We start from the raw sequence: 5,086 nt of genomic DNA on the forward strand, positions 1-5,086 counted from the left end.
CTTTGCTAATACTCTAATACTTTATGCCCATAGCGTTGCCCAGACCAAATTTTGAAAGAAGCTACGACTTTTGGCATCTACATAGAAGGAGTATGCCAGTCCCTTATATGCAAGTGAAGGTGTACTATGTTCACTTTCGTGTTATTTTGTGTTACTATTAACATAGTATCCACAGAAGTTTTGTGGTCCTTCCTAGTCATGATAAATTTACTTAAGTCAGATAAAATTGCCACCTTTTCTAGCAGCAGGTTGTCTTTCTTAACCTTAGTTTTATGTGTTGTTTGATTATGTGAAGTGTATGTGTTTAGGAAATTGAGAGACCTTTTCCAGAACCCATGCAATTAAGGGAAAAGATAGTGTTAGGACCCAAGAGCTAGACCATTATTTTTAACTCCCCTGAGAGTATGGGCCAGGAAAAAAAAACAAAAAAAAAGTCTAGTCATGTTTCGTGTCGAATGTTCACCAACAAGCACAATCTGTCCTGGTAAGAAAATACAAGTTAGAGAAACATTGCCAAGTAGGCAGGCAGCCTGAGAGGCAGAGTAGTACAGACTTGTTCGTGCCATAAACAATGTCTGACTGCAGGAACTGGCTTCAGAGCAGATCAAGTTCCACAATTCCCAAGGCATGGGAGTTTCCGCTGAAACAAGTAAGGTATCGCTATGGGTGTGCCGTAGCTTCTACTCGGGTTTGGGATGAGTCTGACACCAGCTTTGGCAGTATCGACCAAATGTCGGACTGAGCAGATAGGTGCATGCAGTAATGCTTACTATTACCACTTAAGAATCCCCCCACCTTTATTGTTAGTTTTCACACTAGTGCTTTATAAAAGATTTCATTGCAGCATCTCTCTTCATAAAGCATATTCTGAAGGAATTTCCCTTTTTACTTTGTTTTTTTTTCCTTGCTAGTATGCCAAAACTGACTTAATAACACCAAAGCCTCATATGAGACTAGCCTACGTGGTGGTCTGAGGGAGACAGGGCTTATAAAGATTGAAATTTTTCCTTTTAAAGTGTTCAGTAGCATCTATTTGCAGTTCCCATTTGAATCTTTACCCATATCTTAATACAACATTGCTAGTTAATGAACACAGATGTCTTGAGAAGAGACTGCTTTTCAAGGAATCATGGAAATGTAATACAAGCCTGCAAAAGATAAAATGTATTGCAACCTTTTTTAGCTATGCTGTCTTTAAGAATTGTTTTTTCTGTTCAGGCCTTCTCCAGAAAATAAATATCAAAGATGCATGAATTGTAATTGTAATCCTAACTTGTTTAGGCCACTTTATTTATTTATTTATAAGGAGATGCATGAAAAGCAGAGCAACAAAAAAGCTGCAGTAATTGTGAAAGACTAAGTAACTGTAAGTGTTCTTTACCCATTTCTCAGAGCCATCTTTCAAATACAGTATCTCACTCTCCTTTAAAGAGGGAGTGCAAACGAAAACAATAGTTACAATAGTTACAATGCATTAACAAGTCTGTTTAATGGAAATAACTGCAATTACCTGGCCATGATGTAATGGAAATCCCATTCTGATGTACATATATTCATTTCCTTCTGTTTATGTGCTACATTGAAAGAATTTTCCAGAATGAAAAGTCTTACTTTCTTACCCACACATCCTCTGATGGTAGAGCAAGAACTAAAGGCAGGACATGGTAGCTGAGAAGCAGCCCTGGAGTTAAATCCTAAACTACTGTAATTTCTTCATTGAACCAAAGAGTGGAGATTGTTGGAACGAGATTAATGATGAATGACCTAGTTTTCTTCTTCATTAAATCTTCTCCAAAGATACCCACCATACAGTGACCAACAAGCAATCCCCCATAATTTGAGAAGGCCACATCATTAAGGATCTTAGAGTGTAACTGTATGACACTAGTATCACTTTTTGTCATGTTGAAGTAACTTGCAACAGAGCATGACTGGAGCTCCTTGAAGCAGTTGAGCAAACGTCAGCCACAGGAATATAGTGGATGCAGGCCAGAGCTGCATCACTGCGCACTTCATAAAGCGAAGCCCCTGTGGCTCTTTGGAACCAGCTTTGTGCTGTATTACAGTGTTGTCTAGATTAAATTATGGCCTAAATCCCTCACAGTCAAAATCAGCTAGCTAATTTGACTTCATCACATTCACAAATGCAGTTGTGGGTTTTTGCATTTTCTTCTAGGAAGGTGGGGAGAAGAAAGTAGAGGGATGGGAAAGTACCTTAAAAGCCCAAACTACTGAAGGAGACGACCTGAGTTTCCTCCAAAGCATGTTGAAGTTTATTGCCACTGAAGTTTGGGGAATTACACTATTGTCAGCCAGTCGGAGGCAAAGCTCTGCTCTGCTCAGAGTTCTGATATTCCCACACAGGCATCACGATGCCTTTTGATCATGACTTCAGCCCAACATATTGCAAGCATTAAATGAAATAAATGTAAGATGACTAGATACAAACTGGAATATACTGAGTGCTGCCATGAAGAGTGCACAAAAGACTTCTGAGTTGCATCTGCTGAAGCTTCATCAGCTCTATTTTTGGGCTCAGTATTGCAACTGAATTTCACAAACACTGATCATCATACTAGTATATTACAATGTGATCTTTAAACTGCTGAAGATGAAAATTAGCATTTTCTAACAGCTATTTCTGAGTATCTTTTATGGCACAAGAGGAAATAAATTCAACTTACTGCATTTTCCATATTCAGGGTTAGGTTTACTCTTAACACTGTTTCTCTCCATTTGTCTGATAAACATGCTCTGGCATAGAACGAAGCATAAAGCTCTAATGTGTTCCACAAGCAACATTTCTGAAGCTGCAGATGTCCTGCTGCAAATTGTTTGCTCACCTTGAGACACAAACAGTCCAACAGGCTGGTACTCACATTTCAAATATCTCAGTATATATTTTAGTATAGTATGATAGCTAGCCTTTATGGTCCAAAATGCATACATACATTACAGAAAGCGACACTCCAGCTGAAAAATATGAAGTAGCTGTCTGGAAATAAAGTGGCCTTTTACCCCAACTTTTCAAGCCTAAGATCTTCAGACCAGCTTTATTATAACCTGTGCAGATAAATAACCAATGTGAGAGAGTACAGGATAGAAAAAGGAGAGATAATAAAATTTTCCCCAAAGATGTTTATTTAGTAGCTAATCAGCTCCGCATCTACAAAGAACTAGCCCTGAAAGTGCAAGGGAATTTATTGGGTTATTTTATAGTGTTTGTTGTTTGTTTTTCCAAGTTAGCTTCACTGTTTTATCCAGTTATTTCTGGCCCCACTTAATAGTGAAAAAGGAGAAAGTTGGAAGGATCTACGGACCCTACATTTTGTGAAAATGGCCTTTAACAGATTCATTTTGTGTAATAGTTCTGGTATATCCCACTTTAATCATCTACTCTGTCGAGCTGGTAGTGATGGGAATTTCAGTGCAGGAGGACAAAGTAACCAGCCAACTAATCTTAGTCTCACCAGATGGAAACAAGCAGCAAAACCAAACAAGTGAAGAAAAACTTTTAAGAATGTGTTTCTCTGTATGTGGTGAAGGTACCTTAAGGTCTTTTTTTTCAAGTGGCATGAAATGGCTGAAGAGATAGGGACAGCAGCTTTAAGAGAATTTGAACATTAAGGAGTGAAGGAGGCTAAAAACATGAACTTCAACCTTGTAGTATAAAAAGGCATAGCCGAAATACACTTTTCTGTAATACAAAACAAACAGCTAGCAGAGGTTTTGGGAAGAAACACATTTAGAAACTTTAAAGATGCAGAAGTGATGCTTTGTTTCAAGAACTTTATTTTGTGAAGTGAAATCTAATGAATCATTGGTAAGGTTTTCCCCTGTTCTGTCCTCTACAAAAACAGCCCACCTAATGCAGTAGCTCTTAGTGTATTACATGTTTAGTTTTCCAGGTTCAAAGTTCATTTGAGCATCTATCAAAGCCTAAATTCAAGATGTAAGCAGCTAAACCGTACAAGAATATTTTACAGTGTTACTGTCTGAAATTTCAAACACATAGCCCTGCAATTGTAGGAAGTAGTGTACTGGGGATAGTATAAGCAGGACATGTTCTCTCAAGTGAATTTAAAGTTATGTTTCAAGAAGTTTATGTACATAAACTGCATAACTATTCTGATACAGATGCATGCCATACATCCATTATTAGAAATTTAACCCTTCCCCCCCAACTGCCCCAAGACATTTAATTTATTCTATACAGCTATTTATCAGCAGGTCACGTATTTCTCCATATACCTTTACTGAATCACTACCAGAAGCAACATTTTATGTACTCCAGTATGAACAACTGATCCATAGTTAAAGAGAATCTCTACTCAAATTTGTCAGTCCACCATTCAGTCTGAGTTAATCCAACAAGTACACTAAAACTCCCTAGGAAAGAGATATATATATTTTACCTGTTGCTCTCAAGGAAATCTACTTATTTTGAAGGAAGAGAGGTGGTTCACCTGAACCAGCAGTTAACTCAATTTGTAAAGAACATAGGAATTTGAGGAGCAGAGTACCACCACCTTCCACATTAAAATTAACTTCAACTATTTCAGACTTCTGAAAAGTCCTGAAGAGGAGGTATAACTGTTATACTTGTTGATTAAAAAAAAAAATTAAAAAAATCTCTTAAAAATCTTTTGATCAGTATATGCTTTTTACACTTACTATTGCATGGCTACCAGTAGAAAGAAGCTATAAACTTGACATAGAACAGTAGAGCGATGCTTGACATCTGTGTCCTGGAAGTTTTAACTGATGAGTACAGCTCCAACCCTGGGTGAGTAGCTATCATACAACATCCTGCAGAGTCATTGGTAGGATTCTCAGGGTTAACTGGTCAGCTTTTAAAATGCATTACAGCAGAAACCCTATGCATCCAATAAGCTAGTTTTACTGCTAGAAATAAAGAGAGCAGACTTGCATCCAATTCCTTCCGGAAGTGACATTTTAAGGAAGTTTAAACCTGGGCCAATGATATTATACACTGAGAGGTTAAAGGGTATTTTAAGGTTTTATAGACTGCATCCTTAGGTTTAACAGTAACCAAAGAAGAACACAAGGGCTTCAATGAACGTGA

Source organism: Rhea pennata, chromosome 2 (genome assembly GCF_028389875.1).
Source record: "Rhea pennata isolate bPtePen1 chromosome 2, bPtePen1.pri, whole genome shotgun sequence".
NCBI classification, from domain to species: Eukaryota; Metazoa; Chordata; class Aves; order Rheiformes; family Rheidae; genus Rhea; species Rhea pennata.